This window comes from Pinus tabuliformis, chromosome 4_2 (genome assembly GCF_031772625.1).
Source record: "Pinus tabuliformis cultivar Carrire ecotype Pingquan chromosome 4_2, CPIR1, whole genome shotgun sequence".
Classification (NCBI taxonomy): Eukaryota; Viridiplantae; Streptophyta; class Pinopsida; order Pinales; family Pinaceae; genus Pinus; species Pinus tabuliformis.
Window position 1 is genome coordinate 1,051,996,175 of NC_142304.1, and position 11,940 is coordinate 1,052,008,114.

The following is an 11,940-nucleotide window of genomic DNA, read 5'->3' on the forward strand; positions in this document are numbered from 1 at the left end:
AATTGATCAGCATAGATCTCTCTAAGCCTCATAAATATTGTTTGACTTTAGTTGTTCTTGTCCCATATTTCTTATGAATTTCTCTATATAGACCTCCCTCTTCAGCATTGGAAACTAGAAATAATTGGTAAGGTCGTTGTCAACCAAGGTAGATTTGTCATATTTGTCGTATAGATTTTCTAGCAGGCCTATTCTCTCATCTAGCTTATCCTCTCATACTGAAAGAATTCCCTTTTCCATTGTCCTTCATCTCTGATAGAAAATTGTCACTGGAGGCTTCGAACTTCAACACTTCGGTTGTTGCTCTTCGTCAAAGTGGATTTGGAGCTTCTCTGCCACCTTCACTTGAAATTCTGTAGCTTTGTGCATTGTCATGCAAATTAAGTAGCTGGACTTGACACGATGTTTCCTCACTAGAATTTTGCAGCTAATTAGTATGACAACTTTCCCCATGTATCCTAGCCGTGCTTAGACACGTTCGTTTGACCTGGACCTGACATTTCTAATGTAAACTGGAGAAGGACAGAGTGGGCAGCATGGATAATAAATTTTACGTAATGGAGGGTATTTATTAGCTAAACTTATTCCTAACGGGAAAATATTTTCAATTAAGAGTTGCATTATTAATTACTTATTATGGAAATGACTACCGTACGATAGAGAGGATGGACAAAGCATGCAACTATTAAGACTGGAAAACTATCTACCTATGTCTGACTTAAAGACTGGAAAAGAATCTCCCTACGTTTGACTATCAAGTCTACCTATTTCCCCCTGACCACAAATGGGTTCCGGTATCATGATATTTTTGTCGCAACCTTATTTACACTTTTCCTTATTATTTCTAAAAGATTACATAAGACATGAACTTCAAATGAACATTTGAATGACATGGATAGTGTTTATTAGCTACTACCTACTTGCGGGATCGTTTTTGAGACCCCCTTAACTTGATAGTGTGGCTTTTGGCATGTGGAAGGGTTTCAGGCATGCGCCGTTTACCCACCCATGCAGTATTTCTCTGTCTAGTTGCACAAACCTTACTGCTCCAGAATCTTTGATTTCTGCAACTGTAAACGGGCCCAACTAGTGCATTTGCAACTTACCCGGGAACTTTTGGAACTTGCTGTCATATAATAATGCATGATCTTCAACTTGGAATGTCTTCTTTCTGATATGCCTGTCATGTCAAACTTTTTGCCTTCTTTTCTGTACTGACTGGTGAAACTTGGCCAAGAATCTGGATTCATCAAGTTCCATCACTTGATTCAATATTTATTTTAATGCTACATCATTTGTCATTTGTGTTGCCTGAGAGATAAATATGTTGGGTACTATGAACCCCATTGTGACTACTGCTTATTTTCCATATACCAGCTGAAATGGCGTTCGTTCATGAAGTCTTTTGACTATTGTTCCATATGCCCATAAAGTTGTTGGTACACGTTCATCCCAGTCGTCCCTCTTATCTGATACAATTTTCATGAGACCTTTCTCCAATATTTTATTGAATGCCTCAATAGTTCCGTTGGAATGTGGATGATATGGACTACTTTTATGATCCTGAATCATAAAGTTCTTGAGAAGAGACTCAATAGTTTCATTAATGAAATGTGTTCCTTGATCGCTTGTCACACTTTTTGGTCATCCAAATCTTGAAATTATATTTTCAAAAATAATTTTGCGGCTTTGTGAATTGTACAGTCCTTGACTAGTGTTGCTTTTGCCGACCGAGTGAGATATTTTGTAGTCGTTATTATGTATGTTGTGTGTGAATGTCGCGTTGGTGGTGTTATGGGTCCGATGAAGTCTATTGCCCATTTCTAAAAGATCTATAGTGAATGAACTCGGTTTAAGGGGAGTTCATCCCGACGTGAACTAGGTTTAGTGGTTCAAAGGACTTAAGAGGAGGCTTGTCGAGTTAACATGGATTTAATTTGGTTTAATTACATTGATAAATATGTCTATTTATTCAATTATCAATAATTATATGTTTTTGTCTCCGTATAAAACAATCATCTATGCTTTAAATCATAAGATTTTAGCTATGATTTAAATTATTTATAAAAATTAATTAAACTTATATTATTATTTTTAAACTTTGTAATAATACTATGGGCCAATACTATGTCTTATCAATACCATATGCTTATCAAACTGCTTTTTTTCCCTTAAAATGATGAAATTTCGGCAAGGTTGAGATTTTTGTAAATCCACGTTACACCTATCAAACTTCAGTAAAATAAAATAATAATAATAAGAGTATTAAAAAAAATAGTTATTAATAAAAACATTTTGACTTCATCAAATTAAAAGAAACTAAACTAAAATAAAATAACGTAAAATATCTCTGCGAAAATCGTGGGTTTTTACCTTTGGATCTGCGGTCAAAGCAATCCGAGGCAAGTACGATCTGCAGTCAGGTTTGCTGATATCAAGTGCACACATTCCTTATCTTTTTCTAATACATATTTGCTCATATATTTTCAAGTATGAATATTTCACCATAGCTACCAAAGATTACCAAAGGCAGACCTAGCACAGTTACTCTACAAGGCCTTTATGAGAATATAGAGTCTTTAGAGAAATGTAAAGAGAAAGAGAAGTCAAGCTACAAAAAGAGATAGAAAATAAACTAGAACTATTGGAGAATAAAATGGTGGGAATGGAGACTAGGTTGCAGGTTATAGAAAAACAAAACCAAGATTCTAACCAAACATCCTAGCAAAGAGATGCTGATACTTTAGAGAGTTTTAAAATGAAGGACGTGATTAAAGAACTAGAAGAAAAAGTTAATAGCTGCCTCACCCTAAATAATGTGGTAGATAAATTAGATATCAAACCAATTAAAGATGAAATGAAAAAATTAATAGAATTAGACCATGAGTGCAACAAAAGGGCCTTGAACCTTATAATCTTCGGTTTAAAAGAGGAGGTAGATGAGAATACTTTAGCCATAGCCCAGACAGAATTACATAATAGATTACAAATTGAAACAACATGTCTCACAGAAGCAACAAGGTTGGGGAAATTAAATGAGAATAAAGGAAGACTAATCCGAATAAAGGTGAACTCTACTGATGATAAGTATGACATAATTACTAAAAACTCAAGTCTAAAAGGAATGAGAATATTTATAAATGAAGATCTCATTCAGAAGATCAAGCAGAATTAAGGAAGGAGGTTGAAAAGGTAAAAGAAGCTAGGAAGGAAGGAAAATGGGCAATAATCAGAAATAGAAAAACCTTTATCTGAGATAGAAACCAAAAAGATAGTAATAAATAGCAATTCAACATGCTTCGGATTCTTTCTTGGAAATGTCGGGGTTTTCAATGGAACAAATGCCCCAAGCTAAGCTGGATCTCAAATGATATTGATATTATTTTGCTTGTTGAAACTTGGGAGCATGAAGAATCTAAGGTCCCTAACATAGATGGCTTTACGCCATGGTCTACCTGGAACAAGCGATCCTCCCATAGAGGCATTGGGGAATAGCTTGTTACATTAAGAAGAACATCTCCCCCCATGATAGGATTTATAAAAATGACCCTTACAACCAATATAGTTGGATAGAGATCAATGACATTAATAATAAAAAGACCTACATAGTAATATGTTATTTTCCACCCATCAATTCTAACTTCTATAAGAAGAAGAATCTATATAAAAATAGTCCCTAAAATTGTTTAGAGAATGTTATTTCTAGCCTAAGGAATGAAGGTAGTATCCTTTTAATAGGTGACTTTAATGCTCGAACTTCAAGAAACCAAGCTATTATTCTAAGCAATCATTCCAACCCTAATCCTCTTTGGTTAGACGAAGACCCTACTCTGGCTAGTAGGTACAAAAGGAGCTCTGAAGACCTCGGGGAGAATTTGTTTGGGTCAGAGCTAGTCAAGCTCTGTAGTGCTAAGGATCTCATAATTTGCAAAGGTCTAAAGAAGTGGCCAAATTGTAGCCAGATGACCTGCATCCATGGGTTTGGTAGTAGTGTGGTAGGCTATGTTATTTCCAGTCTTCCTTTATAAAACGAAATAATAAATTTTGACATCTTAAATGACCACGAGCCTGACTCTGATCATAGGCCTTTACTTATAACTCTCAATTTTGTCATGCATAGAGATCCCATAGAAAATAATCCTTATAGACAAGAGAACCTAATATTTGATAGAAATAAAAACGATCTCTTTCTAAATTAATTAAAAACTAATTTGATTCCTTTATCTAGTATAGACAACATAGAAGACCTCTATCATAATTTTACTACAACCCCCTCATATTATATTAACAAGTTCTCAATTGAAGTTACAAATAATTAAAGAAATAGCAAAATCAACCCATGGTATGACAAAGATTTTAAAAGTGCAAGGAGAGTAATTAAGGAAGTTGTTGATGAATCTCTTAAAATGGGCAAGATAGAAAGATACAAAGCCCTAACTAAAAGGAAAAAGAGGCAGTAAATTCGTAAAAGACAAGAGAATATCTTACACCTCTCTAAGGTAGATCTTATGAAATTTTGGAGGCAGATTCTGACTAAGAAAACTAAAGATAATAATAAAATTTCTTTACCCGATTGGAATTCCTATCTTAAAAAGCTTTATGAATCTCCAAATTTCATGGATAACTTTGAAACCCTGCTCACAAAAAAATAAGTTTTCTCATTAGAAGACATTGATTTTGGTGTTAAACGGCTGGAAAATGGGAAAGCTAAGGACATCGAAGGTTACCAGGTAGAAACATTAAAAATTGAAGGTACTATTCTCAGCCCCCACATCCACAAGCTTTTCAATCAAGAAATCAAGCAAGGGTTCCCTAAACCATGGACTGAGAGCCTCATTATCCCTATTTTTAAAAGTGGGGATACAAATAACCCCTCCAATTATTGGACCATTATGATCAGCCCTCTCTTAGCCAAGCTATATGGTATTATTTTGGAAAAGAAGTTGAGAATATGGCTTGAAAGTTAAGGTAAGTGGGCTAAAGGCCAAGTGGGTTTTAGAAGGCATCACTCAATAACATATCACCTCATTACGCTTAGGATCATTGTGGAGGAATGTCATACTGATAAATCCAATCTCTTTTGTTGCTTTGTGGACTTTAGAAAGGCTTTCAATACGGTTCCTAGAAACAACCTTTGGAATAGATTAGAAGAGCTAAAGGTTCCTTTCGAGTTGAGAGCTGCCACTATAAGATTATACGAGAATGTAATTGCCAAGCTAAAAAGCAATGAGGGGTGGTCGAAAGATATTAAATGTAATATTGGAGTTAAACAAGGTTTCCCCCTCTCCCCTACCCTATTTGGAATTTACATCGACAAGCTTGAAGGTTATTTAGAGGAAGCAGGTTGTACTGGCACGATCTTAGTTGGGATAGTCATCATTCTTCTCCTCTATCCTAATGATATTGTTCTTCTCGCAAGGTGCCCATCTGATCTTGATAAGCAACTTAGGCTTCTTAAGGATTTCTGATCTACCATGGGTATGACTGTTAACACTGACAAAACAAAATTTATGATTATCAAATCCAATAAGGACACTTACGCTAATTTTATGTATGACAATAATAACTTGGAGGAAGTGTATTCTTACAAGTACCTAGGAATTGATATTCATCATAAGCTCAACTGGAACTATAGCATTAAGAAAAGGATTACTGGGGGTGGAAAGCTTATTTTAGTCTTGAAAATAATTGTAAAATGACAAACCTCGTTGTTGTGGAGGTAAATCCCCTCTGCGGATAGACGCGATCCCTACTAGCCCAGACTGGGTCTAGCAACAATCAAACAATGTTATCACGCAAGTTCCTAATTGCAAATTAAAGGTGGATGATGAGAACCTACTTCGATTACAATGCTAATATTCGTAGAAGAGACGTCGCTCTCTTTCCTTTGCTTCGACCGGTCGCGATCCCCACGATCTCCGTGATTGGACACCTGCACATGCAAAGAACAACACAAATACAAGCATAAAATCCAATAGATGCAATTATATATCGGTCAGAAAAGTATAACTGAACATAAATCATTACAAAGGACAATGAGAGTGGAACCATAATGATATTCATCTATTATTGATAAACAACAAATAATAATACAACCATAGTTCTGACGTCAAATCCTCCTTTGGCTGGGTGATCAGCTACACAAGTCTTGCAAAACTTGTTGGGATGGGAAACAAGCCTCTCTCTCCTTGGTGACAAGAATCTCCCCACTTAGATTTGGCCTTATGGATGCAAAGAAGGATATTGAAACTTCAATCTCTTGAACTCCTGGAACTCTTACTATCACTTGCACTATGCTGGAACTGGAACTAGCTTGCTCCAGGCATAGAGACAAGCTTTTATAGATAGAGAGGAAAGAGAAAGGATCAACCACATTATTCATGGGATTGGCTTTATCACTTAGAAACTTCCATGAAAGGTGGAAAACCACTTCCCTTCTATGGAGATTCGAAGCCAAACCATCCTAGCTCAACATAGATTCAGTTGGTGAATGGGTTAAGGAAAACCTTCGGAAGCTTGTTCGCTAAAAAATTTACTCAATTCGGTTGGCGCAAGTGCGACTTTGAGACAGAGCACCAACTAGCGCGCCCTCTTTAGAGGATTTCCCCCATTGGCACGGGAAGTACACTATGGACCCGAGCTAATGCAAAAATGGTTGTTTTTATGGGTATACTGTAGGAGATGTCTTCAGGGCATATGAAGCTCACACTTAGAGGAATATAATGCAAGTGGTTTCAAGTCATGCCACTTCTCACAGGTCCCCGAATGAGTCCCCCAGCGTGCAGGAGAGGGGTATCAGGGATGGTGATAAATAGTGACAAATTACTGTGTAACAGATGCCCCCTAAAGCATGAGGCCCGAGGGAGAGAGAGGGGTGAAATGCTTTACAAGAACATGTGTAACTAAAAACATGACCGTCGGAGAACCTGCGAAAAGAAGTAAAACTAATATCGCAAGTACATGATATATGTGGTATCGGCGCAGCCATCTAGAACAGAGTACATAACAATCTAGATCCAAGGTATGGGCACAACCATCCAGTGAGGATTGATAAATAGACTCAGGCATGGTCGCAGCCATCCAGTGAATGAGTCATGTAATGATCATAATAAGCCACAAATCGCAACCTGGATTCCAACAAACAAAATCCAGGGTCTGGCGCTCCATCTCGACCCGAACAGAGTACAAGGTCAGGCATGCGAATACATGAGTTGGAGTTGAACATGCATGAACATCGTCTGATTACCAGCTAATAGTGAAAACTGTTAACAGACACGAGAGATACCACCAATAACGAAAATGGCCCTCAAGGTACTATAGGTACAATCTACGGCGTGCGAATGAGTGAGCTAGCGTCAAACACCCGTAGATTCATTTGATCATAGGCAAATGATGAAAACCTCTCGTCGAACACGAAGAACCTGCCATTGAGGTATGTAGGCTCTAAGGCACCGTAAGGGAGTCTCTAGATTAGCTTCCTGGATAATGAGTTGAAGTCGACAGGAAGCGACCTTGATCAAAGGTGGGCCATGATGTTTCCCACAACAGTGACACGAGAGAGAGGAAGAATATTGTGTGGTGAATTAGAATTATATGAGGTATCAGAGGGAGGTTGTAAGTCTGCAGAGGTCAACTTCTCTTGAACATATTGGCGGCACGATAGTCGATTTGGCAGTATTTGACATCAACGGATCAAAGGTCATGGTGACGAGGCAATGAGCAGACGAGAGGTCAAACAGGATATCCCAAAGTGCCATGTTCAAGAGCGACATACTACCGACACGACAATAATTATGGGTCCATTTTCCCCACCATTTCTGGCAAGTACCCCAGTTATTTTTAACAAGCTTGACGGGGATAGCATATTCTTGTAAGGAATCATTACGACAGAATCCGATGTCATTAAGTTTTAATGAGCCTAACAAGGGAAGAACTCGGCGTCTTTTCCTGTTTAGAGAGTCTGAAAAGACAAAAGAAAAGTGAACTCCAGGGGGGTCCTTTTTTCTAAAGTTGTGTCTCGCAAGCCCGAAAAAAGTATAAAACAATGCTCGAAAGAACCGCCCGATCATTACGATCGAGGAGTTCTTTTCATGAGTAGTGATTTCGACCTGAAAAAGTAAAAAAGCAATCGAAACCATGTCACTTCGTGACTGTTAGCAAACCTGAACCAACAAAGGTCCGACAATCTTTTCATTTTTACACGGTCAGAAAAGAGTTCAAAGACGACCGGATATTATTTACGTTTAACGATTCAAGAGGGAAAACTCGACAATATTTTCGTCGGAAAAGAGGTGAAAGTAGACCTCCATTTTTATTCTCTTTAACGAGTCAAAAGGGGAAAAAATACTTGGCAATATTTTCATATTTTATGAGTCAAAAAAGAGCTTAAAGGAGACTCGTCCTAGAGGAACGAGTGGTATAAAGGGTAGCAACTAGTTCCAGCAATGGTGGAACTACTCAAAACATGTAATGGTCAAGAGGCTGGCTAATAAAACCACTCATCGCTGCGGTTCCTCAGGAAAGGAAAAACAACCAAGTGAAAGCATATGATCAGCCAAAGAGATGGTGGCGATGGAATGAAAACAACCAAGGTTCATCTAGCAGAATTCAGTGGATAAAAATGGAAATAATGAGATATAAATTGGGTATGGGTTCATTTTTACACAAGCTTGAACCATGGAGAACTTTGCTTGGATCCGGTTTCATGTTTACACAAGCTTGAAATGAAAAACTATGCTTGTTATGAGTTCGCATGCCCCCAGCATAATGACACAAAACGAGGTACATGCCCCCCAAGCTTGATTGCATTCAATAAAGTGGATGGAATGAAGGTTCACTTTCGAGATCTTGGAAAGTCTCGACTTGGATTGTACAAGATCTTAATCAAAGACTCGATTTGAAAAATGGGTGTTTCATTTTTTAATGAGGTTGACACAGTAAAAGAACTATCCTCATAATCCTTGTTTCATTTTTTGACGAGCTTGACACAATATCAAGAACTATGCTCGACCATACCCAGTTTCATTTTTTAAGGAGCTTGACATAGGACAAAAAACTATGCTCCGACTAAGCCTAGTTTAATTTTTTAAGGAGCTTGACATAGGAAAGGAACTATGCTCCGACCAAACCTAGTTTCATTTTTTAAGGAGCTTAACACCGGAAAAGAACTATGCTCCACTCGAACTTCATCACAATGAATAGAAAGTCGGGGCTTCCAAGATTGCCACTCCCGCTGGAAGGGAAACATATTAGAAGTCAGGGCCCAATGCCCCCAGGACACTATGCACGATGGTGGTATCACTGGATCTAGGCATGGGATAGGTGGCCACGTAGTTGATCTCTGGTGGGGTAGATGCAACTGGTGGATGAAAACTAGGAGGGGACGACAACGGCGCAGGAGGCATCGGGGGACTAACGAATGACACCTGGTCGATAGTTACAATTCTTCCATCGTGCAGAAAGCAAACCACACGGAAAAGCAAAGAAACAAGGGCCCCCATGGCATAAACATAGTCGCGACCAAGGAGAAGACTAAAGTCTAAAACACCTTGGGTAACCAAGACGTCTATATAGACGGTTTTGCCTCCCAAAGTAATAGGGAACTTTGGGAGAACTCCTAGAGATGGACAGGCTCCTCCATCGAAGGGCAATAGATTTTGAGTGACTGGCCCAAGCGGCGGGGAACCTAAAGCTTGCCAAGTAGTGTATGGCATAAGACTGACAGACGCCCCTTCATCCAAAACAGTGCCAGGTACTGCCTTAGCACAGGCATGTACTGTGACTTGGAAAGGCATATGGGATGGAAGGTGACTGGCGATCAGGCGATTCCAATCAAAGGAAGCGACCAGACTACTTGGTGGGGGAATCGTATGATTGCCCCCATGTGCTAAAGGAACCGAAGGAGAACCTTTGGGAGCAGCTAGGTTAGGAGAGTCATTTCGGTACTCAGTAGAATCTGAAGAGACGAGAAGAACATGGGCGTGATTATCTTCTGAAATAGAGTGAGCGAGCGACAGACTCGAGTCGAAACGCATTCCGAACAATGGTTGGTCTGGAACAGGCTGGGGACAGCCGGGTTCGGGAAGAGGGGCCTAGACAAGAGAAGAATTTGAAGCAATCTCTTTTTCAGTAGGGGGACGATCTGCAGCTGTATAGAGATGTTGATAACCAACGAGAAGTTGGGGTGAAGGAGCTGTAATACTTTCCAAGACAACGGAGGCTTTATCCGTGAGTGGAAAAAGGTGAAGGGGATGATTGCCTTCAGAAAGTCTACAGGGGATTCGAATCTTCCCTTTTCCCTTACCATTCCCAACTGATAAGGTAGCATCGTCGTGAGCTTCAGAGGACGATGAGGGGCGGGCTGGATCGCGAGACCATACGTCTAGTACCCTGGGGATGCCAAGACAATCGCGAAGAAGATGGTCCTTCTTGCATAACCGACAAGGAAACTTGACCTTCCACGAAGGAGCAAAAGGTGGCCCGAATTCAGGTGTACTTGAGGGGGTAGCTACACTTGTAACCTCTCCCTTAGGAGCCTTCTTCTTCTTCATCTTATTCTTCTTCTTCTTAGCCACCTGGTTACTCGAATCTAGACTTTCACCAGGTGAAGTAGAAGATGAGGACGTAGAAGTGGGCGTAGAAGGGGAGAGATCCACCTCAGAATCAACATGGTGTTGTTCAGGTGGAGGGATGGATTGACTAGACGGTGAGACAACAGGGACCAAAGAGGTTGAGAACAACCAAACCGACAACCCAACAGTTAACCCTGGGAGGGACAATGTTGCCATATAAGGAGCACCAACATTTCCAAAAGGAGCGAAATGACCAGGGTTCCCGTCAAAGGGGATCCCTAGGTTGGTGAACCCCAGAAAAGTTGCCATCGAGAACGAAAAGAAGCCTACTCAAGCTAATGCAAACAAGATCTAATCGGGTAAATGTGAACGCGGCCGAATAAATTTTAAGCCAAAGGAACTGAACTTGACCTTTTCATGTTTTAAGAGTAGAGAAAAGGACAAAAAGGTGAGTCTAGTCGCCTTCGAATGTTTTGTGAGCCCGAAGTGACAAGTGCTCAAGTGAGCCTTTTCTTTTAAGGAGTCTAAAAAGGATCAAAAGTGACTACTATGGAGAAACTAGGCAAATGGTTTACCAAACAAATCCGTAAAACTGCATATACACCTTGGCAGTCATATGAAAACCGAGGACTTCCCGTACGACAGTCAATCTTCCCGAATGCTGTGTTCGGTGCGTTATGGCTTGTAAAGCGGTAGACACTGCTTCTTGTGGATAAAGGATGATAACCTAGTGGGGTCTCCGCATATACTTGACAGTACGTGGGAACTCAAGTCCGTGCTAGACCACTTGTTGCGTCACGGAAGGAGGAATCATCCAACCTTAAGTGAAACAAAAGTGAATAGGTTTAACGACGCTGTAGCACGTCTCTAGCCTAGACCTCTAAACAATGAGCATTATGTTCCAATGCGTTTTTAAGTTTATTCAGTTCATTTTACAGTTGATCTTTGATTAGGTTTTGATTTCCAGGTCCTACCGTATGTAATCTCTCACAATTCCCTACATGCAAGATATATGCCAAAAAGTATCATTTTGTTCGATGAACACTAACTATGAGAGAGTTGAGAACTTTCAATCAAATAAAATGACCATAAAACAATCAGCAACAACCCTAATGCAGCTAATGGCAATTAACGAAACTTTTCTTTAAAGTCAGTAATCGCTAACAACAATGAAAAACTCTAATTTCCATTAACTAATTCAAAGCAAAAGAGATTGTTTGTTTTCTTTTCAATGGCAAAGTGCACTAATTTTTTTTTGAGAGATAATAATGACGAGTAAAAGAGACAAACTTCACTCATTGAGAACACAATCAAGTCCCCAAAATACCAAGGCAGTCCTTCAAAACGAAGAAAAACACCAAAGACTTCA